The sequence below is a fragment of the Neophocaena asiaeorientalis genome, unplaced genomic scaffold (assembly GCF_003031525.2).
Source record: "Neophocaena asiaeorientalis asiaeorientalis breed wild unplaced genomic scaffold, Neophocaena_asiaeorientalis_V1.1 scaffold112, whole genome shotgun sequence".
NCBI lineage: Eukaryota > Metazoa > Chordata > Mammalia > Artiodactyla > Phocoenidae > Neophocaena > Neophocaena asiaeorientalis.
Genome location: NW_020175413.1, coordinates 201772 through 226952, shown reverse-complemented (window position 1 = coordinate 226952; position 25181 = coordinate 201772). Strand labels below are relative to the sequence as shown.

Genomic DNA, 25181 nt, shown 5'->3' with positions numbered 1-25181 from the left:
ATGCTGACAAAAATTCTGGTCTCCTCCCAGATGCAGGGGAGGGTTGGGATTTCCTAGCCCCACAGGTTAAAAGCAGTCACGTGACATCCTCTGGCCACCCCTACGTGGGTAGGGGTGAGGTGTGCCACAGGAAGAAGATTTATGGGGCCAGTGTACCACCGGCCATGCTCACCGTCCTTCAGGCAGACGTTCCTGTGTGCCTTCAAGCCTGTGGTAACTATTTGTGGGGACACAAGGGACTCATTCTAAGTCTGAACTGGAAAAGCTAACAAGGGCAAGAGATAGGCTGTCTGGCTGCTGAGTGATGGTCTGAAGGACAGGTGGCTACATAGGATGCAAGCTGCACGAGAGAGAGGGGTGGGAAAGGGACGTGGATTCCGTGGACCTGATGTGGGTTACAAGACAGTGAGTTGGGGATGAGGGGCATCTTGACAGGCAGACCTCCACAGAGAGAGCAGAAAGCCTGCAGGAGAGCACATTGTCCGCAACAAGGCAACTGCAGGTGAGAGCTCTTCAGAGAGGATGGTGCTGGGGATGCTGATGTTAAGAAGCCAGCTGAGACCAGTGCCAACGGTGCAAGACCTTCCTGCACCTCTCAACTCTCTGGGGTCCTTTCCTCCCTATTTCCCCACCATAATCATACACACACCTACACACCTACCTACATACACAAACACGCACACGTGCCCCTCGCAAGGGGTTCATCATTCCCTTCCCAAGTAGCTGGAAGAAAACCCTGTAGGACACCTTCCCTGGAGGGAGACTGAAGAGCTGTAACTTTGAATGAAACTGGAAGCTTTGACTATTATACGGGAGTAGGTATTCTAAGTACCATACTGCAGCTCTGTTTTAAAAAGTAAAGTAACTTTAAAAAATATTTATTAACCAAATATTCAAAATAGTTAAAAACCAGTATGGCATGGGCAGCAGTCACTAAGAATAGGTACCAGCGATGTTGGAGCACAGTCTTGGGGGCCCTTTGTTGTGCTTTTAGCTGCTGAGATATGGGGAATTTGGGGAGAGCGGGTTACAGGGGAGAAGTCAGGGTGCCCTGTCATTGGCTGGCAGTGGATGGGTGAGGTTTATTCAAGGCAGATGGCTGTTATCAACCCATATAGCAGTGCGTTGATATTTTAACAACCACTTGGCTGTCAAGGGCTGCCTGAAAACCATGGGGCTAGGAACGAGTTTTCCCACAGAATACATTTTAAAGGGATAATGGGAACTAAGTAAAAATGCTTGTGATTTCATCCCATGAATCTTGACTGACTGATATACTAGTTATTTATATTAACTAATGAGCTGATTAGAGATGGTCTGATATCTACAACTGTACCATATTCAATTTCCTAAGGATGAGGTTGTAGAAATTGGGAGGTGAGACTGGCCCCCAAATAAAACAATGAGCAATTGTTCTGGGAAGCAAGAGAAGGAGAGAGAGGCAAAATCTTCTGAATGGTGGGAAAACAGTGATGGATTCCCTGTGTGGAATCACAAAACCGTAATTTTATCCTAGTTGTGTGCATTTAAGGATAAGTCATGCCATCCAGTTGTTACTGCTATTGACATTGTTCAAACCAAATGGTTTAAAACAGCCAACAATAATATATAACTCTAAAAACATTTTATATGTGATCTAGAATATCATCAATTTGAACACTGAGTTTATGGACTTTTGTGCTAGGCTTATTAAATTTATTTAAAATTTTAGTTAATTTTGTTTTTTTTTAATCAGTAAGTGACAGGTGGGATACATGTGTCCTTACCCAGGAGCCAAGAAAAAAACAAAACAGAATATTATCAGGATATTTCAAAACCTTCAGAGAGGTTAGATTTGCTTGCTGTATTAATGTTTTATTAGTGTGTTTGATTTTGCTTTGTTTTGTATTTTAACAAACAAGAAAAGAATCAGGTTTTAGTTCTACAAGTGCTACTACAAGAATGCAAGTAAAAGGGTCTAATTTAAAATTTTTAAAGTTTTTATTTTATTCAAGTGCCTTTGAAAGGTAGAAAATGATTACCCACCCTTTCTTATCTAATATATAATTTTTAATCCTAGAATTTGGGCTCTGATTCTTTTTTAAAAAATAAATGTATTTATGTATTTATTTTTGGCTGTGTTGGGTCTTCGTTGTTGCACGGGGGCTTTCTCTAGTTGCAGTGAGCAGGGGCTACTCTTCGTTGCGGTGCGTGGGCTTCTCACTGCAGTGGCTTCTCTTGTTGTGAAGCACGGGCTCTAGGCATGCAGGCTTCAGTAGCTGTGGCACACGGGCTCAGTAGTTGTGGCTTGTGGGCTCTAGAGCACAGGCTCAGTAGTTGTGGTGCACAGGCTTAGGTGCTCCGTGGCATATGGGATCTTCCCAGACCAGGGCTTGAACCTGTATCCCCTGCATTGGCAGGCAGATTCTTCACCACTGTGCCACCAGGGAAGTGCCTGGGCTCTGATTCTAATAAAGCCCAAAGAATGAAAAAGAAAAACACAATTGTCTAGGTATCTAAACTTTTCACTTAAAGTTATTTCTAATCAAAACACAAACAATTCATAAAGAGAAAGACAAATACCATATGATATCACTTACAGGTGGAATATAAAATATGACAAAAATGAACTTATCTACGAAACAGAAACAGACTCACAGACATAGAGAACAGAGTTGTGGTTGCCAAGGGGAGGGGGGTGAGGGAGGGATAGACTGGAAGTTTGGGACTAGCAGACACAAACTATTGTATATAGAATGGATAAACAACAAAGTCCTACTGTATAGCAGAGGGAACAATATTCAATATTTTTTAATAAACCATAATGGAAAAGAATGTGAATAACTATATATATATGTGTGTGTGTGTGTGTGTGTATATATATATATATATATATAACTGAATCACTTTGCTGTACACCAGAAACTAACACAACACTGTAAATCAGCTATACTTCAATAAAATAAGTTTAAAAATACACAAACAATTCACTGTTCTGGCTCATTATGAGGTCAAATAAATGTTTTCAATGCTGTTATAAAAATGCCATTTGTTTATGTTAAGGTTATTGATAGATATATAACATGATTGTCTATAAGAGAAAGCTAAGCTTTTGTCTCATGAGCATTTCATTGTCCCTGTATTTGAAGGCAAATTAATTGATCAACTGTTTCAAATGAATAGTGAATGGATGGAAAACTCAGCGTCTTTAGGCTTTGACAATGAGCACATGTAGCTACAATACTGCAGCCAAAACCCACTTTGTTATTGGCCATTGTGATGCCAACAAGATTAGATCAGCTATTCATCAAGAAGCTGGTCTCTCCCCTCGAACATGGACAAACAACAGGTGGCCTTACAGAGGCCAGGAGCCACCTGAGGACTATGAAATGGAGGTAGAGGTTGTGCATTCACAGGATATAGACAACATGGTACACAGAAAAGCAGACTCTGAAATTCTCTGGTCCCTAATGACTCCACTGAGTCACAACCAATCCAGACTGTCACTTCAAGAGAAGTGAGATACTAAATTAATTGGTTGTGCTAGCTGGGTTCTCTGTTACCTGCAGCTGAAAGCATCCTAACTGATATTATTATTTTTAGATGTCCCTCAGTGTAATAAGAAATTATATTATTTATTGCTCCGTCACCTACTATCTGTATCATTCACTAGAATATACTTTCCTTGAGAGTGAAGATAGTTTCTATCTCATTCACTGCTGTATCCCCAATATCTACCCCGTCTGACACACAGACACTGAATAAATGTTGACTGAACGTAAGATAGCTTTGGCTGGATCCAATGAATATAATGTTAGTCCAAGGAATTCTCCACCTTTACAGTTGCCTGAAAGCATGATGTGCTATAGTTTTATTCTGAGAGATTTGGAAAGAGCCCTTCTTTTTACAGAATTTTCATAAGCTGAGTGATGGAAAAGCCCTTCCCAGACTTAGCTCTTAGGAAAGACATAGTTTGTCTCCACTGACTCACACATCTCATGCCCACACTCCTTGCCTTCTGCAGATCTTGACTACATATCATTTTTATAAAATGGGTTACTTCTTCCATGTCTATAATATATACTGTAAATTTCGCTCAGAAGATTCTACCCTTGGGCCACCATACTTGTCAAATCTGGATCAGTCAAAGCTGCTACTGGTAAATTTTATCATAAAATCTACAGAAGATGTTACTCTGCATGTCATCCTAACAATTTCTAGTACTCTGCAACGAAACATTCATGTCTCCAGTGATGGTGTCAGTGGGTAGAACTTCAAGCTCCTAAGAATGACTAACGGCACTGGAGAGAGCTGTATTGTCAATTATCACATCCAATGGTCCAACATGCTAGTACTAGGGAGGGAAGCCAGCACGTCTCCAGGTTTGCACCACTAATGCCCAGCTCACAGCTGGCTTCTTCAAAGGGCCTTGTCCTATCAAAGGTTCAAGACAAAACATGAGTTTCTGGAAAGACATGGATTTCGAACCTAAAAATATGTTCCAAAATAGCCTTTTATTCAAGTTCATAATTCTGAACAAGAAAATGAGTTCAATAATTTACCAATATTAAAGAGTGAATTGTGTCCAGACTGTCTCCTTTTTTCAGCTTATCAGGTCAATATATGCTATTGTTGAAGTCCCAGAAATAGTAAATTTATATTTAATATAAAAATTAACCATATTCCACAGCTAAGAGAGAGAAATATAAAATTTATACTAACATAAGAGGTATCCTGATTTTTATGAGTGTATTATTGGCACATGTGATATTGTCCCTCAATATTATTGTCAATTTTTTTCCTATATCACCTCATTAAAGAGTAATGGCTTAATAACGCTCTAACCAGTAGATGTACTGTGATTTTTTTTTAACTATTCACCTTATATTGAGGGTTAGTTTTGTATTTTTCTTATTAAATTATATCTAAACTTTTATGCATATTCTATTTTTTTCCCCCCCTGCGGCACGCGGGCCCCTCACCGTTGTGGCCCCTCCCTATGCAGAGCACAGGCTCCGGACGCGCAGGCTCAGCGGCCATGGCTCACGGGCCCAGCCGCTCCGCGGCATGCGGGATCCTCCCGGACCGGGGCACGAACCCACGTCCCCCGCATCGGCAGGCGGACTCCCAACCACCGCGCCACCAGGGAAGCCCTGTAATAATTTTTAAGGATGTCAAACATATTGCCACTTAAAAAAATTGAGACCTATATTCTCGCCCTGCCTGTAGTTTATGAGCGTTATGGGTATCCTGCATCCAAGCTAGCACTGGGTATTTCAGAACATGTATTTCTCAATTTTGTAGGTAAAAGTAGTATATCTTCTGGTCTTAGTGTGTTTGGACTATTAAAACAGAATATCAGAGACTAGGTGCCGTATAAACAACAGAAATTTATTTTTTACAGTTGTAGAAGCTGGAAACCTGAGATCAGGGTGCCAGCATGATCTGCTTCTGGTGCAGACTCTCTTCTGGTTGCAGAGCTGTTTTCTTATATCCTCACATGGCAGAGAAAGGGCTGGAGAGCTCTCTGGGGTCCCTTTTATTAGGGCAGTCGTCTCATTCATGAAGCCTCCCCTTTCATGATCTAACACCCCAAACCATCACATTGGGGGTTAGGATTTCAATCTACGAATCTTGGAGGGGGTCACAAATATTAGCCCATTAACAATTCTTTTAAATTTGGTTTCTCTGATATTTTAAAACCTTGACTCCATTTTTATTTATCTTGTAAAGAGTTACTTTTTTCTTGGTAATTTTATGTCATATCCTTTGCACACTTTTCCACTAGAATTTTTGTTATTTTTTTGTTGTTATTTGTAAGTGCTCTTTCTTTATTAATAATACTAATAATTCCTTATTCCCATTTCAAATGTCCGGTGCCTCTTTTTTTTTTTTTTTTTTTTTTTTTTTTTTTGCGGTACGCGGGCCTCTTACTGCTGTGGCCTCTTCCCGTTGCAGAGCACAGGCTCCAGACGCGCAGGCTCAGCGGCCATGTCTCAGGGGCCCAGCCACTCCGCGGCATGTGGGATCTTCCCGGACCGGGGCACGAACTCGTGTCCTCTGCATTGGCAGGCAGACTCTCAACCACTGCGCCACCAGGGAAGCCCTGGTGTCTCTTTTAATACACTATTCTCATTGTTATAAGTTAACATATAGGGTAGACATAAGAAGGAAATATAGGAGCAGTCTTTAATACAAAGGAGTAGTTTAATGTTGCAAAATTTCTGAGGCTTATAGAAACTTTTTAAAAAGGACAAAAATATTAACTTTAGGACCAGAGTCACTTGTAATGCAGATTAGGCTTATACTTACGATACCTATCCATTTCTGAATTAGAAATATACCTTTGGGGTAATAATCACAGTCTTGAAGTAGTATATAAGCTTTTAACCTGGACGCCCCAAAAAAAGGCTTTGTAGCTCAGCTAACAGAAAAGCCACACTTAACATAAGAGTTGAAGGTTGGAGGTGAGACAGGAAAGAAGGGGGCAGAGCACAACCATTAAGAACAGGATATGACATAAACTGGTTAGAACCAACTAGGCCCAAGATGCTGGAAGACTTGACCTCCAGGAGACTTTGAGCCTTATTATATACTCAGTATAATACATTAGCATCTAAATGACACACCCACAGGCGCCATGACAGTTCCAAGGCCCACCATAAAAGGTCAAAAAGTGGGTGGTGGCTCAATTCCCATAAAAACGTACCACCTCTACACTTTGGGGCCTGCTCTTGCCTTCTGAGATGGCCCACACTCTGTTTGTGGGGTGTGTATCTCTCTAAATAAACCTGCTTTCACTTCACTAGGGCTCACCCTTGAATTCTTTCCTGCATGAAGCCAAGGATGCTCACTTGGAAGCCCGGCCCAGGGACTCACTCGAGACTTGGGACATGTCCATCCTCTCGCACCCCATTTTTTCCTACAACAGAGGCATTATATATTTCCCTAAGCTCACCATACTTTGGTTGCAGAGTCATAGCTAGAACCAGGGGATTTAGAAGCATATCAAGTACAGCAAAATTCTTCTCCCCCAACTGTGTATACCAATGACACATACAAGCCTTGTATTTTTTGAAAAATTTCCATCACAATTATCTTAAGAATGGTAATATTACAATAGCATCAGGCTGAAATACTAAATTTTAATGGCACATTATTTATTATGAAAGACTTTTTCAACTTATTTTTACTGATATCATTCACGTAGTAAAGATCTAATATGTTTGCCTAAATCCTATAATATGCCTGTTTTAAATCTGTAAAAGAAAACCAATCAGGACTTTTTCAAATTAAACAATACATGTGAATAATACATTCTTTCAGTTAAAAAAAAATATAATGGCATATCCTTCTACTTAGCATCATCCTTTAGTTATTTATACCCAAATAAGTACAACTGGCAACCAGAGCATTCCAAAGATTGCTTTTCTGTTGTTTGCCCCTATAGTGATAATTTCTATGGTAATTACAAGGATAATCCCGGGCATAACTGTAAATTCTATGGCTAAGCATCCTCAGAAAGAAACTTTAAAAATAATAGATTAGCTTATTTTAATGATGTTACATGTTTGCGTGGTTAAGAACTATTACATCCCTCTGGGCTAAGAACCCAATGCTGGCACAGAGAGGATGGAAAGCCAGGCTATAGGACATCAATAAAAAGAGCAAATGGAATTCAGTGTTTGCCTTTTTTACCCTAGTCTTTCAACTATTATGGCTGATATAGTTTATGGCAAGTCTCTGAATTAATGAAGAGAATACACTGGTAAATAGAAATGCATTTCATGTTCCACAAAGGGAAATTGAGTTGCTATGGAAAAATATACCCCCAAATAATGATAAAACTTTATGCTTTTTCTAAAAAAAATTTCAAAACCCAAAAACTAATTTAAACCTTTTTAAAATGCTGGGAAGTCTCAAGTTTTTCAGAAATGCAAATATTTTAGGTCATACAATTTTACTGCAGAATTCCAAATATATATATATATATGTGACTGGAAACACTGATGTTTAGGGAGGAGCTGGGAAATTGTTGGAAAGCTGCTCTTTTCTCACAGAAAATTCACTTTTTACAACTCTCTGCTGAAACTTCTAAAGACTTTGCTTTGGGGTTCAGTAATGGATGCCATTATCTGACAACATCTGATCCATATTTTTTTAAAAAAGCAAAATACAGCTAGATGCTGAGTGACGTGTAGTTATTCAAGATTCTATTAATTCTATCTGTTCTCTGTAGCCTGTTACACCAATGAGCATTTTGACCTGTATCCAATAATTTCTACAATATTGGCTGTTTTCAGGAAGAAAAAAAAGCTCAGACAGGAAACTCAAACTTCCTTTGAAATACTTCATTTGAGTGAAAGTTTGAAGAATTTTGTGGTTTGCAGACTATGTGCAACATTTGTTTGAAATGCATATGTTTGAAATCTATCATAATGTAATTATATTACACTGATCAACTTTAGGTTGAAGAAAGAAATTTCTGGAGAAAAATCTTCTATCCTACTCATCAACAGCTACCAGTGATGAGTCCCTGCCTGTTTCAGGTTCTTTACATATACAACTGAGACTCTGTCAACTACCCAGAAAAGCAAGTGGCATCACCTCTATTTCACAGGCTTGGGAACCGAAGTGACTTGCCAAAGGCCATAGAGCTAGAAAGTGACAAATGAAGCTGGCTTAGATCTCAGCAACTTCAAAACTTGTGCCCTCTCCACTACACCTCTCTCCTAAAACCCTGCTTCTTACTTATAACAGACACAACTACTGTATCAATAAATCTTCACCACCATCCTAAGTTAATGGGTACATGTCGGTGAGAGCTAATATCAGAGGCTGACTTCTAACACTAAAAACCGTGTTATCAAGAGTGAAATCACCAGCCACTATAAGCTGTCCCAATGTTCCTGCAAAATATTTTAGCTCTCTTTGGAGAGACTGTGAAACTATGTCACTTGTAGATTTATTGAGACCTAATCACAATCTCTTTCCTATTGTCCTGCAATGCTTTAATCACTGGAAAATTTGTCATTGCTTAATGTAAATCATATGGAGTTGGAACCAAAAGGACAAGACTCAGAATTATTTATGACAAATAGGGAGAGTTTTCCATCTACGCAATATTCTATCTTAGTTCTAGTATACTGAAAGAATATATAACCCAGGATTACCAGCTGTGATGTAGCTCTCCCCACAAACAAACATCTCATTAAAAAACAAATTCAAAATCGCATTTATGCAATTTAAGCATTTCGTTTTTCATTAGGTAAAGATATAACATGATTCTCTTTTTATTCTTTCCATGCATACTTGTACTCTTCCTTTTGAAGATCATTCTTTTTTAAATTTATATTAAATTTATATTACTGTGTTTGAAAGTCATTTAAAATTTGATGACAAGTAACTTTTTAAAAATAAACAGGACTGGGACTTCCCTGGTGGTCCAGTGGTAAAGAATCCGTCTTCCAATGCAGAGGACGTGGGTTCGATCCCTGGTCGGGGAAATAGGACCCCACATGCTGCAGGGCAACTAAGCCCACACACCACAATTATTGAGCTCTTGTGCCTCAACTAGAGAGGCCGCGTGCTGTAAACTACAGAATCCACACTCTTGGAACCCAGGCGCCACAACTAGAGAGAGAAGCCCATGCGCCACAACGAAAGGTCCCATGTGCCACAACTAAGATCCGACGCAGCCAAATAAATAAATAATAAACAGGACTGATTTATGGAGAATTGAGACTCATTCTCTTATGGAGTACTGTTATCAATAAAAATTGACCTTATCAACATTAACATTTTATAAGCTTTAACATATTTAAAATGAGCCACAGGGTGAACTATTAAATAGCAAAGTATTTAATTTGATTCTCTCCATATGGGTTGTCCTGTATTCTCTGTAACATTTCCTTGATTATATTAGGACTCTACTTATAAAAATATAATAAAAAAATAAATATAGAAAGAAAGAAAGAGAGAAAGAAAGGAAAGAAAGAAAGAGGAAGGAAGGAAGGAAGGAAGGGGTGAGGGTAGTAATTAAGAGGTACAAACTTCCAGCTGCAAAATAAATGAGTCATTGGGTATGAAATGCACAGTGTGTAGAATGTAGTCAATAACTAAGTAATATCTTTGTGATGCCATATCAAGATCATTGGTGATCATTTCGAAATGTATAGAAAAAAATGTATAGAAAAAAAATTGACCTGCCGCTGTAGGTCAGTTATACTTCAAAACCAAACAACCATACACACAAACTCACAGAAAGAGATCAGATTTGTGGTTACCAGAGGCGGAGGCGGAGGAAGGAGTAACTGGATGAAGGCAGTCAGAAGGTGCTACAAACTTCCAGTTATAAGATAAACGAGTACTGGGGATGTAACGTGCAACATGAAAAATATAATTAACACAGCTGTGTGGAAGCTGTTAAGAGAGCAAACCCTAAGAGTTCTCATCACATACACAAATGTTATTTCTATTTTTTTAATCTCATTTCCCTATGGGATGATGGACGGTCACTGAATTTATCGTGATAATCATTTCATGATGTATGTAATTTAAATCATTATGCTGGACACCTTAGACTTGTACTGTATGTCAATTATATTTGACATAAACTGTATATATTATAATTGACTGTATGTCAATTATATTTCAATACAACTGGTAGAAGAAAAACAAATGTGATTGGTGTGATATTTATTTTGTTTTTCCTAGGTTCTAAATCAATTTTATTTATATTCAAATCAAATATAATTTTTGTTTAGAGGAATCTTGTGATTTCTCCATGCTATGGAGAATATTAAGATATAATAGAGTATCTATGATAGAAAGTGGTTTTTCTGAGAAGGGTACTTTTTTGGATTCTTTCTTACAAATAAGATAACGTTTCTGAGGATTAGGAAACTGAATACTGGCAAATAATTTAACTCCCCTTTTGCATCATGACATTGAAGATGAAAGTAATTAACGTTTTCCAGGTCTAAGCTGGACAAGGTAGGGAAGAATTTCTGGCTTTTGTTGTTTTTTTCGGTAGACTTAGGAAGAATGCATGGCACCAGGTTCTGTACACTATTCAAACACTGGTAGTAAAGAAGTCCAAGTGTAGGACTGATACATGGAATTGATGTAACTTTTAAAAGGTGCTTTTATTCTGTTGCAGAAGAGAAGGAGAGATACTCAGTATTATTTTCCCTGCTTCCAAGGTGAAGCATGGTGTAAAGAACCCTGTTGGTTTTGCCAGGTAGGATAATAACACTGTTTTTTCTGGACCCCCTTCTAATTTTTTCCAGGTCACTTTACTGCAGGGTATACACGTTATGACCATGATCCTCCTACTGTTATAGTGCAAATAATTTATCCAAACCACATATATTTGTATGAACAACAATGTGTGACACAGAGGCGGCTCACCCTTACTGTCTCATGGTGAGATTTCTTGATTTAGAATTCCAAGCATCCATTGGAAATTTCAAATTAAATGGCAAGAGGTGACCTTTAAAAGTCTCTTCCAGAGACCACTTAGAAAGTTCTGTGGGAATCATTCCCTCTTCCTTCCTCCTCTTTGCCTTTCAGTTTTGGATGTGTTGGTTTAAAAATCAATCATTTTGTCATTCAAGAAGTGATCATACATTTCCAACAGGAGAGAAAGTAAGGGCATGAGAAAAGATGACTTTTTTACTTTAAATAATGGTAACAAATGCTTATCAAGGAATGTTTGTTTGGCTCAGAATTAAAGTCATCATATATAATAGGAGTTTAGCATTTTGCTTTCCATCCAAACCAAGACTGCTTGCTCAAGCGCCTTTGAGAAACAACACAAGATGACTTAGGCTATTAGATTCTGTCAGCATAAATCTTCCCTATTGGCAATGGGAATCTATTTATTTATTTAGGAAAAAGAAAGAAAAAGAAAGAAACCTTTCCTATGCCAGGAGAATTAATGCTACTAAATGAATACAATTAAAGACAATGGAACTTTTATCCACTGTTATGAATTAGTCTTTGCACAGTACAGCACCCACAAGACTACAAATTATATTTCTGTCTTTATCCACTTGGCCAAATGCGCACTTATTACCACCATTCATTTAGAATCTAATTCAATCATCTAGGCAATAGATTTTAATGGGTTCTGCTACTTCTTGATGTGCCCCAAGGGAAGAAGGATTTTGTTTGGTTTTCCTCCCTGAATCTAACAGACTGTGTCGGTTCTACCCACTTGTAAAAACAGTCTTGCTCTGCATGTTTGCTGTGCAAAATAGGGTGTGGTGAGCATGGAAAAGAGACTCATTTTAGGGAAACCCTCCCAATTTATGTGATATTGTATTTATAGTAACAGGAAGTTATACACAGATTTATGGTCTCACATCAGTGGCTAGACACAGGTGCTGTGACCCAGCAGAGAGCTGTATCACACAGGAGTAAATTCTGCTCGTGCATTTAGTTGCATGTTTCTACATTTCAGTCCTAATACCTGGGAAGGCAGACTTCAATATGTTCTGTTAATTAAAAATTTTATCATAAATTATTTTTGCCCAAAATAGTATCCAGAGTAAAGGTCTAGGAGTTATTTTGTACAGATAATCTCAAAACGTAAAATGTTTTAGAAGCAGAATTGCTATATCTATCAGCTCCACCATGGAGAAGCAATATTAATTCACCACATTTTATTTGCACGACAATTGACATGTCATCACGTTAATTCATGTGACACCCTTTACAGTATTATCCACATTTTTAAGATCAAAAGAGGTGACATCATTTGTTCAAGGTCACAGAGCTAGTCGGTGGTGGCACCAGGACTTATGACTCCACAGTTGACATTCTTTCCACTTTATCTCCTTAAGAAATTGGAATACTCATCGATTCATCATTGGTAAAGAAGAGGAAATGTATCTTCAGCTCCTAAGGGTCATGCTTGATTATTCCCCAGATGTGGACTGTTTTGGTCACCTCTCAATTCATGCCAGGATATGCTTTCATAGCCTCCCTTAGAGCAGATTCTTGCCATCGTTTTGGATGACTCCAAAACGCCAAAACATGGCCCTTCAGCTCCTTGCCTGTCTCCACTGCTGAGACATCTGCTTCCCACCAGTTCAGCCACCCCCTGGAATCCACTGTCATCTCCCTGACTGTAACCCCCTAGAAACTTAATCATGTTACCTGATGAGAGGCAAAACAGTACAGTGGGGCTCCCCTGGTGGCGCAGTGGTTGAGAGTCCGCCTGCCGATGCAGGGGACACGGGTTCGTGCCCCGGTCCAGGAAGATCCCACACGCCGCGGAGCGGCTAGGCCCGTGAGCCGTGGCCACCGAGCCTGCGCGTCCGGAACCTGTGCTCCGCAATGGGAGAGGCCACAACAGTGAGAGGCCCACGTACCACAAAACAAAAAAAACAAAAAAAACCTAAACAACAAAAAAACAGCACAGTGTTACTTTCATGGGATCTGGAATCTGACCCCTGGACTTCAACCCTATTCCAGTTCTACAGTTTACTAGCTGGGCAAGTTTTAGTGTCATGGTCCTAAAAAAGTTGATAAGATTAAAAGAGTTAATACATGTAAAGAGCCAAACAATCTGGCATTTAGTTAGTGCTGAATAAATAGCATCTTTTTAAGCCCTTCAACCTTTGACCCCCTCTTTCTCTCCAGTCTTCACCAATGTGTATACTGGGGGAAATCCCTGAGAATTGTGACTGTGAATCTGTGAAGGAATGGAAACCCGCTGGCTAACTTCCATGAGAGAGTGGTTCCTAGACCAACATAGATGCATGGAAGACACAGGTGCATGGAAAGAAGCACAAATGATGGGGTTTACAGATACAGGGATGGGCGCAAAGTCCAGATAGGCTGCTGGATTCTGAGTAACATGAGAAAACTGGGAACACTGTGAGCCCAGGAAACATAGGCAGGGATGAGTCATCCTAAAGCACATTTTCACACAAGCCTGATGGCTGGGGAATTCCAGGTGAATGTGTGAATGTGAAATTCCCTTCAAGAAAACAGTATCTGAGCAGAATGGGTCAAAAGACTGGGAAGTGAATCAGAGAGCACGTAAATCTTCCTCTCCAGTTCATTATTTATCTGTCTGGGAGAAGGGGAACACAGTAATAGCTGTTCCCTGACTTGACTTTGTACCTTGGAGACTCCTAAGGCACACTCACATATTGAAGTTTCTTAGAACTCCTATTGTAAACCAGTAAGCTTAACTGTGTTGCAGCCTGGTCCTCCTGTTCCTAACTTTTATTTATTCTATGTTCATCTTATCTTCACCCCAATCTAGGAGATCTGATGTGAGATTTTTACCGTGGAGAAAATAAAGGACAAGATACAAGACCATGTTAGAAAAAGTTACCAGAGTACACAGTTCTAGGAAGTTCACTTTTGCAGAGATGGTTTGGATTTAGTGATTCACGTGTATAAGAGAAAAACACTGGGTTCCTTGATTCCAAAAACTAGCTCTCCACGCAAATACTAGGGGATAACCCCCTGAACTCTGCCATCTCACTTTGTTCACCTATATAGTAGAGATTATAGTGCTGGTCTGACTCAAAGGAAAAAAGAAGGTAAAAGTTAAATGAGACGATGCATGGAAAGTGCTTAGCAGAGGGCTTGACACAGATAAAGGAGATATTACAAGTTTTGCTTTTATTATTGTTATTTTACTCTTCGGTTTACAGAGTTCAAAAGCTTAAACTATTTAACAAATATCATATGATATAGCTTATATGTGGAATCTAAAAAAAATGGTACAAATGAACTTATTTACAAAACAGAAATAGAGTCACAGATGCAGAAAACAAACTTATGGTCACCAAGGGGGAAGGGAGGGGGGATAAACTGGGAGATTGGGACTGACATATACACACTACTATATATAAAATAGATAAGAACCTGCTGTATAGCACAAGGAACTCTACTCAATACTCTGTAATGACCTATATGGGAAAAGAATCTAAAAAAAAGTGGATATATGTATATGTATAACGGATTCACTTTGCTGTACACCTGAAACTAATACAACATCGTAAATCAACTCTACTCCAATAAAAATTAATTTAAAAAAAGCTTAAACTACTTAGAGTACAACAACACTGTTGGTGATAAAAAGAACTCTGTCTTCCAAATATGAGGCCAGAGTCCTAGGTTTTCACTGAAATCTTATCTCTGGAAACAGTCTTAAATTTGCCAATTTCGAAAAACAAGTAGTGTCGTAAATATGAAAACTGCGCCTTAAGTTCTACTTGGCGGTAGGTGATGGAAAGGTTTTGCTTTGTCTTATTAACTACAATAGATTGAAAAAGAATGATATACATCTTTTTTGCACTTTTTAAAAGCCAAGAAGAAAAACAACAAATAAAGTGATAGACTTAAAGCTGCCCGACCTTCACGTACTTCATCAGCACACACTGCTAACTGAGGTATCTGATCTCAGAATGGAAAATGTTTCCAGATAATTCTTTTATTTCTCCACTAGGCAAGGAAAGCACTTCTTCTCCACAGACCATGAATCCTCAAACTTGCATAAAGATATTGAAATATACTTTCATTTAAAACTTCAAAACAAATGACAATAACGATAAAACTATTCTAATATAATTTCTAACCCATGTGGAAGGAGTTATGTGTACACCTGCCAGAGTGTGTTCAGTCAATATTGTATTTGTGCTTAATGTTTTATGATTTTACATATACATTTAGGTCCATATCATGTTGCAAGTACTTCAGATGAAATCAGATTCTACATTCTTCTCCTCACCTCTCACAAACCTTGTGGTCTGTGTACCAACAAAGGGTATGACGGTTAATAACTGAAGCAATCTGATCAAATGATGTTGCAATATTGCAAAGTTTACACTTTGAATTTTGATGAAGCTGAACCTTTCTCAAACAATAATATTTACGCATCATTTTGACAAGATCATCCAACTGGAATGGACAGGGCTCTCATGTCCTTTTGACAAAAGATTTAATGGTCCTGCTTCCAGTACATTCTGCCCTCAAAAGTTCATTCTACAATAGTCAGAGGGTGCCTCCAACGTAGGTGAGACTCTGGTATTCCTCACTAATAGCCTGCTGAAAGCTTCCCATCTCACTCATCATAGGGCTGTCTCAGAAAACAATAATCTAAGAAGGAACAGAAAACAGATGACCTAAGGAAGAAATTCAGTGGAAAAATGCAGAGAATAAATTTATGTCTAATATTTGTCATCTGTTTCCTTAATTGCCCAGCCAACTTCTTCTCCCTCTTTTTTTTTTAATAAATGCATTTATTTATTTATTTTTGGCTGTGTTGGGTCTTCGTTGCTGCACACGGGTTTCCTCTAGTTGAGGCGAGCGGGGGCTACGCGTCGGTGTGGTGCGCGGGCTTCTCATCATGGTGGCTTCTCTTGTTGCAGAGCACGGGCTCTAGGTGCATGGGCTTCAGTAGCTGTGGCATGTGGGCTCAGTAGTTGTGGCTCGCAGGCTCTAGAGCACAGGCTCAGTAGTTGTGGCGTATGGGCTTAGTTGCTCTGCGGCATGTGGGATCTTCCCGGACCAGGGATCAAACTTGTGTCGCCTGCACTGGCAGGCGGATTCTTAACCACTGTGCCACCAGGGAAGTCCTGCCCAGCCAATTTCTGAATTTAACTTACATCAGAAGAGCTTAAAAGTTGAGACACTAGATTTCACTCATATTTTCATATTGAGAAATGTGTGCATGAGAACACGAAATGTACCTTTCCACTGTTCTCTACTATGCCATCCTCATTAATTGATTAATGTTCTACCCCCAGAAGTGGCCCTGCTGCATTTCTCTATCTGTTCCTAAATCTGGCCTCATTCCAGCCATGCTGGTCTCCTGTAAATACCTCAGGGCCTTTGCACTTGCTACTCCTAGTACTTTACCCTGGGACACAGCTTCCTCCCTTTCTTCTTCCTGTAGGGTTCTCTGCTCAAGCATCATTTCACCATAGCACCCCTCCCTTCACTCTTTTCCCCCTTGTTCTCCTTCATTGTTCTTTATGGTTCTTCAATTTTCTTTCTCCCCTCACTAGGTGTGAACTTCATGAAGGCAGAAACTTTGCTTGTTTTGTTTACTGCTGAATCTCAAGCCCTGGAAATTTGTGGGATAAAAGTGCCACGAAATAATAATTCATTGGATCAACTGTGTGAATAAATAAGTGAAGCATTTTCAAATCTTATCTGCACATGACCAAATATGCAAACAGAGTGCAGAAGGCACAACGGTCCCCATGTCAGGCCAAACCCACTCCTTTTATAAGAACCTGAGACTGGGTTTCCCTGGTGGTGCAGTGGTTGAGAATCTGCCTGCTAATGCAGGGGACACGGGTTCGAGCCACGGTCCGGGAAGATCCCACATGCTGCGGAGCAACTAGGCCCGTGAGCCACAACTACTGAGCCTGCACGTCTGGAGCCTATGCTCCGCAACAAGAGAGGCCGCGATAGTGAGAGGCCCGCACACCGCAGTGAAGAGTGGCCCCCACTTGCCACAACTAGAGAAAGCCCTCGCACAGAAACGAAGACCCAACACAGCAAAAATAAATTAATTAATTAATAAACAAACAAAAAGAACCTGAGACTAAATGTAAAGATAAACCCAAGGAGTGAGAAACAGGCCAGGTGGAAGTAGACCCACTAAGACTTAGAGTCAGAGATTTTTCACAAACCTCTCAGCTATTGGAACTAAGAATGTCTCTGCTATTCTAGCTTCAAGAATTCTGTGACTGGCTTTTCTCAGGAGTGGATTAAGCCCAGAGAAAAGGGGTCAAGATCAGTGTGCAGTCTGTTCCCCTGCCCTTCAATGTGGATGACCTAACTCATCTAGAGCATGTTCTGGCTCCAATGAACTAGTATTATAAAATCCTTGAATTTCAAAGCTGGCATGGATTTTTGCATAGTTGAGCCAACACGCCTCATAAATGAGTAAACAATAGAGTGAAATTTTTTTCATTAGTTCACGTCTTTTATTAACCAATATACAATTACTTGTCTTCTGGTTTGTTGAAATGATAGGTCAGACAACATTTGCCACAATGTCTGTCAAAGTGGCTGGCCATAAAAACTCCAGCACCACATTGATTTGAAGGGCACTCCCGATGAAGGAGACTGATTTTGCCATTCTCATCCACCTTATAGTATTTCAGGACAGCCAGCTTAACCTTCTTTCTCTTACGCTTGTTCTTCTTGGGAGTGGTGTACGACTTCTTCTTCCTTTTCTTAGCACCACCACGAAGCCTCAATACAAGATGAAGAGTGGACTCCTTCTGAATGCTGTAGTCAGACAAAGTACGTCCATCTTCCAGTTGCTTGCCTGCAAAGATCAGTCTTTGCTGGTCAGGAGGAATTCCTTCCTTGTCCTGGATCTTGGCCTTTACGTTTTCTACTGCATCCGAGGGTTCGACCTCGAGAGTGATGGTCTTCCCCGTCAGGGTCTTCACGAAAATCTGCACATTGGCGGCGGTGCCACTGCAGATGGAGGATCCAAAAGCTAGAGTGACATTTGTAAAAATTCAAATGTTTGCACTCAAGGCTTGGGGAAACTATCTTCCAAGAAATAATTTTAGATTAGAAAGAAATAAGGACTGAGTCATTGCTTCTGAGAGATGCTATGTAGCATCCACAGAAATCCCTGGTGAAGCTTAAAAATTTACAGAAGAATAGAGTGATGTTACTATCAGTGTGCTATACTGTTATTTGATACCCAGGTATATCGAGTCCTGTGGTCTGGGTTGAACTAACAAAAGGTGACAGAGGAAAACAAGGGCAGGAGGTAACCAGGTGAGTGACCAGGCCATGGTGGTATCTTTGTCCATTTGGGCCACTCTAACAAAAATACCCCACAGAGTGTGGCTTATAAACAACAGAGATTTATTGCTCACAGCTCTGGAGGCTGCAAGTCTGAGATCAAGGTGCCAGCATGGTTGGGTGAGGAACCTCCTCTGGTCAAATACTTCTCATTGTGTCCTCATATGGCAGAAGGGATGAGGGAACTCTCTGGGGTCTCTATTATAAGACACTAATCCCATTCCTGTGGGCCCCATCCTCATGACCTAAGTGGCTCCCAAAGGCCCCACCTCCTAATACCATCACATTAGGGGGTTAAGATTCCAACATATGAATTTTGGGGGGACACATTCAGACCATAGTGGTTGATTTCAAGGCGTCCACAGAAGGTCACTGAAATTTGACCTTGCTGACAAATGAACGCCCCTCTCCTCATTGTAATCCAAAGATATCTAAACACACTTCTGCAAGTTGTGGCCACTTGGACCAAACAGAGGGCATAATTCCTGGCTAAGAGCAAATAGCTGAGGACTAGAGAGATCACAGTTCTAGTTTTAAAGTCTAGGCTATTCATGCCTCGTTTTTAATGACTTGTCATGCAGAGGACTCAGGTAACCTGCCTCTCCCACTTCAGGCACGGCCTGTATCCCTGGCATTCAGTCTGGATTTGATCTATTAAAAGCACTGATATCTGCAAAGCTTCTCCTCTCAACCTGAGTCCTGGCCTTGGCCTCTTCTGGCTTCCCTGTTCTTCACTGCCCACTTCCTGGTGTGGCAGTGGACACTGTTCACCATTTGTGGCCACAGACTTCAGTCTTAGGATATTATAAGTGCATTTATGGAAGAAATTCTTCAGAATGATAAGCTGGATACTGAAATAGGCTACAATGAGAAAAAATGTCAACATGAAAACTGAAGCAAAGGAATTCAAATAAAAAGTGAAGTTAGAATATAAATGGGAAATAAATTCCATTACTGGGGTCGTGGAAAGTAACTGATTTTTATATTATAGAGTGTTTTGTTTAAATAATTACAGATTCAACAAAGAAATAAGCTGCTACCATTCCAATCTATGTGTTTCTTAACTTTGGTTTACAGCAAATAAACCACCACAGTGTAAAGAAGCAAGCAAAAGGACAACCAAGTTAACTACCCAGAAACTGCCTCTGTCCCATGTGGACTCTGCACGGGTGCCCTCCCTTCTCTGTATTTGCATACTGCTCACTCCTCAGTCTTGATAAAGTGTGGACTATCCATCAATCTCAGTCTTACATTTAAAACTCATTAAAAATCTATTTGCCATTCCTCTAAAAGATTAATCACACAAGTCCAACATGATAGCTTTGCCAATTAAAATGCTCCCGCTTTACCGTTTCATTTCAATTGTATTGTAATTATATTATATTGTTTCTGGTCGAGTTAGAAAATGTATTCAAATAATAATCCTATTTTTGGTATATGGTACACTCTTAGCACTATTTCTCATGTTAATTATGCACAAAACTTGAAAATGTACTTATGTGTCTAAAGAAGTAAGATTGTCTTTGTCTGCCTATCTATCTATCCATCCATCCATCCATCCATCCATCCATCCCTTAAACTGTGCGGTTATGTAAATATCCACAAATCCATAAGAAGGGCTAATTACTTACCCTTTGGGTGTCTTGGCTTTTTGTGCAACCACTTTTCTATCTCTCACTTGTGTGTCTGTGTTTTTTTTGGGGGGGGTCACCGTGCGGCATGAGGGATCTTAGTTCCCGGAACAGGGATCGAACCCACGCCCCCTGCAGTGGAAGCGTGGAGCCTTAACCACTGGACCACTGGGGAAGTCCCTCACTTGTGTTTTTAATAAGAAATTTATACCAGAGATCACATTCATTTGCCTGCTCAGGCTTATAAACAGATGCATAACGGGAATATGGTTCCCAGTTATGAGTTTTGAGAAATCACTTGTGCTTAGTCGATCCTATGAGTTAGAGAGAGAAGCAGTTCCTGGCATCATTCCTTATGTCCCAACTCTTGACCTATCCTTCTCCAGGATTAAGTCAGAGCACAAAACCCTTGTTCTAGCTGTCCTAGATACTCGAGAAAGCATATATGGATGTGTTTACAGTATTAAAAAAAAAAAACTGATCTTAAGGATCCTTTGTCATGCAAAACAGCAAACACAGCAAACACTGACTCAATTTCTTTTCTTTTTGATTTTTAATGAATTGGAAAGCACTGAGTGAAGGAGACAGATGTTCATGAACTCCAGGTCAAGGTAAGCTTTGGCAGCCAGAAAAGTGTTCCTAATAAATATGATTTTATTTGTAAATGAGAGAGACAGATTTCTGGTTTTCTTTTCCACTCTCAACTGATTAGTGTGGCTAGCTCTACAGAGATTGCCAAAATTAATTAGAACCAATTTTAATTAATTATTTCGAGTTAATTTTTGTTAACTAGAGGTGATCCAGAACTAAGATTCACTTTTGAGATTATATCTAGGTAAATGATTCTAAAACTAAATTGTAAATATGTTGGATTTTTCATTCATTCATCAGATATTTACTGATACCCTACAATGTGCCTATGCCTCTTTAAGGCATTGGGAAAGTTGGTAGTTAACCAAACAGACAAAAATTCCTTCATTTGTAGTTGAGAGAGAAAGATAACAAAGTAAATAAGTAAATACATATAGAGTATGTTAGAAGGCGATATAAAGGAAACAGGGATACGCAGTGTCAAGGGTTCAGCTCTAAATAAAGTATTGTGGGGTCCTCACTGAGTGGATGTTGAGAGGGAGCAGGCAGGTGATGAGACGTCAGGAGAGCCCCAGGTGAGGGAGGAGCAACTTCAATGTCTCTGGGGGAAGAGAGCACCCCAAGGACAGTGTGCCTACAGCCCAGAAAGGGGCTGAGCATCAAAAGACGAGCTCGGTGGAGCAACAGGGCTCCGGCAAGAAGGAGAATGGCCCGTCACTGTAGGAACTTTGATGTTTACCCCGAGTATCTGAAAGGCCATAGGAAGTATTTGAACTAGGAAGTGAACTGACCTAATTTATGCTTTTAAAGATCATGCTGACTCTGGTGTTGAGAACAGACTGTTGGGAAACTGAAGCTGGGAGGCTGGTAATGGGGTAAAGGTTACAATTTAGGTTCAGTGGGCCAGTGGACCAGGCAGGTAAGGAGGTGGTGAGAGGTGGTTGATCCTGGCTAGATCATGAAAGTAAGGTGGCAGGATTGGTTATTGGTTAGAATATAGGATTTAAGAGATAAAAAGAGCCAAGATTGACTCATATGCTTTATTAACTAAAATTATAGGAATAGTCAATCATGGGTTTGATGTAGGTGTTCATTCATTGTGACCATATTTACTATGAATTCCTAAAAACATGAAAGAAGGAAATCTTTCTAAGCTACCTTGAGTACAGGTAGTGATTCCAATATGATTTCTCCCTTTATGCTTTGATTTCCCTCATTGAAAAGATATTTCTTTCTTCTTCCCTGCCAAATATTTTCTTTAGACTTCATAAGCATCTTAACGTTTTTTTGTCTTTCAGAGCACACATTTTTTCTTAAATAATTATGTTGAAAATTACTAAATATATCTTATATTTTCACATAGTTACTGTTCATATTGTTATTAATCTGCATACTTTTTCCCATTAAACTGTAAAATATTTTTTTAGAAAACTTTCACTATGTGTACTCAAAGTTTTTCTTGAAATAGCAGAAGATACCCCAAACTATACTGTTCTTTTTTTTGCATTCTCTTCCAGTCTGTGTTGTTACTTTCACAAAGTGAATACAATTCATGGGTTGCTCTCAATTACTGTAGATGGATATGCATGTTTCAGCAAATGGTAAAAAATTTGAAACATAATAAGTGTAGCAGCTGTGCACCTGGGCATTCTCACATGATCTCTGTCCCAATTTTGAAATGCAAGGATTAAGCAAACAAAAGTGAGACAGCTTTCCTGTCACCTTTATTTTGCCAAACTGACTCAAATGAAGATGACTTTTGACTGTATGATTCCCGATCTGTAATTATTTCAGGAGCAACTCCTGAAAAATTCAGAGCTATCACAAAACATCTGTTTCTCCCTCCACAATCATTCAGACCCTGAAAATATTAAAACCGATAAAGGCGATTAAATAAATTTAGCAGGGTGGTCCAGTTTAGCCTCTCAGAAAATACTGGAGAGAAGATAACCAAATCCATCTGGAGTTTATTGATATTCCTTGGAATTTCATTATAAGAATGTGGGTACTGCTACAGCACATGGGGACTAACTCACACAGAATGTGGTCAAAGACAGTAGTCAACTTCAGTCCACAGGTACAGATGGCCATTTTTGAGTAACCTTCCCTAACGGCAGCCTTTATGGAAACAGTTTGGGAGTACAACTAAAAATAAACTTCATGGGACTTTTATTACCTAATTTAAAAAGATAAAACAATTTATAATAAGAGACTGCTCTGTCCTACAGCCATTCACCTGGAAGGTAGCTCATTTGGAAGAGCTACTGATTATCATTGAGTTCTAGACCTTTTATCGGTGGATCCTATATCCTGACACTCACCCGTCAGTTTATTCATGAGTTCGTTTGGATCCACCGTCTTTGAAAAAAATTGAAGAAATTATGGCAAAATGGACTAGCCAATGTCTTCCAAACTCTACCATCAAATAAACACTAGACTATGACGCGTCACATTTAGAGGAAAGTTTACAGACTCAAGTATAAAAATTACTATGAACAATAAGAAAATTTTATCTCCTTTCTCTTCCTTTTCCAAAGTGTTCAAAATTGCCAGCTACCATCTTGCATTCTAATTTGAAGTATTTAAAAAAAAATCATGCCTCTAATAACGACAGTCAAAAAATTACTTGCTAAAGAGCATACTTATTCCCAGACTCCTGAGATACTGACAAGATGACAGCATTTCCAAGGCCCCTGTTCATCACTGTTCTGTAAGACTGTCAGTATGAAAGTGACTGATGCCTTCTCATCCACTTGCTTCCCCCCGCCCCATCAACCAACCAATTCTTTGTGACAGGCTCATTTTCAGGGCAAACAATGTTCTATGTGTTGGTCAGGTTTCCACACATGCATGTACAGAAGCAGAAATGTTACACAGGTAGAATTAACAAGGAAAGAAAATGGTGTTATGGCCATCTTTCCAGGGTCCAGGGATCCCAAGTATGGTCAAGAAGAAGGGGCTGGACACAGCAAAGACATAGAGCCCATACTAGGACCCAGATGCCCAGGCCCAAGGGTGGTATTACTCACAAGGGTACTCACTGGAGCCATCCAAAGAGCACAGGCATAAGCTAATCCACAAGACTGGTACCCATGTCATTGCCTGCAGTTGGTCTGAACTGTGGCCCACACATGCAGGAGGTGTCACTGGAACCAGCACAGGCTGTGGGTTCCATCAGAGGATGAGGAGAGCCAGACTCTTCAGGCTCACCTGCCCCCACCCCAGACACGACAGGCCACCTAGACCATGTGATTGCTTCCCTCTTTTCTCCCCACCTTCCTCTTCCTGCGTGCTTTCTACTTGTCCTGGCTTTATTTCAAATGGACCAACCCTGAGAAGCCCCTCTCCTCTTCCCTCACTGGGACCAGTCTTACTACATGTCCAAGGCTGAGGAGAGTCCTGACAGTTGAGGTCTCTGGGGTGAGTGGCTATTGTGTCAGTTCCTGTTCTCTAAGTTGGGCTGGTGCCCGACACTACCCAGAACATTCCTGAAGGTAAATAACTTGTGATAGGGTCTGGCCTTTGAAATATAATTTGGTTGGTTTTCTCTGTGTGTGTAGGTATGTAAAGAAATAACTAAGTAAACAAATAAATACATTTTGATTCAATTTTTTAAGAAGGTGATCGGGTTCCTAGGAGTATCTTTGTACTTATAGAAATTTTAAAGTTATTTAAGCAGCAGGTATTGGGGATTTAGTTCCAGTGAATTATGACCAATTGGTTGTCTTGTATGACTAACATTCCATTTTTTTGGATATGCAGAATTATTTAAAACGTTGAGTAAGTCTTTAAGCATCTAACACATATACAATATTTTTAGGGGGAATAAAGATGAATAAGAAAAACTTCCTATTTTTAAATTTAGTTAATAAAAAGAATAGGATTAAAAGTACATGTTGGCTTTTAGTGATACTGTGCTGTTCTTTTTCTTTTAACTAAAGTATTTGCTTTTTCTTCTTTTATTAATTCAAATTAGAGTTAAAAATCTCTCAGTGTAAAATGCCAAGCTGGAATAATTAATCTACACCAAGAAATGGCAGAAGCAGCAGGGAGAATGAAACTCAAGGCTCAATTAACAGTAAAAGAAAACTGTACTGTTGTGATATTTCCAGGGTGCCAGGTATCCTGGGATCAAGGTGGTCCCCAGCCCATGGAAGAGGGAATCACAGCAAC

General features: G+C 39.7%; 1 pseudogene across 1 annotated transcript in view; it reads right to left on the bottom strand.

The window, feature by feature from the left end:
* Positions 1 to 17955: 17955 nt before the first annotated feature.
* Positions 17956 to 25181, bottom strand: part of LOC112414630 (ubiquitin-40S ribosomal protein S27a pseudogene) — a 51760-nt pseudogene continuing 44534 nt past the window's right edge. Inside the window, exon 2 of the transcript XR_003006199.1 lies at positions 17956 to 18469. The product of XR_003006199.1 is annotated as a ubiquitin-40S ribosomal protein S27a pseudogene (transcript). The remainder of the gene's footprint in view (positions 18470 to 25181) is intronic.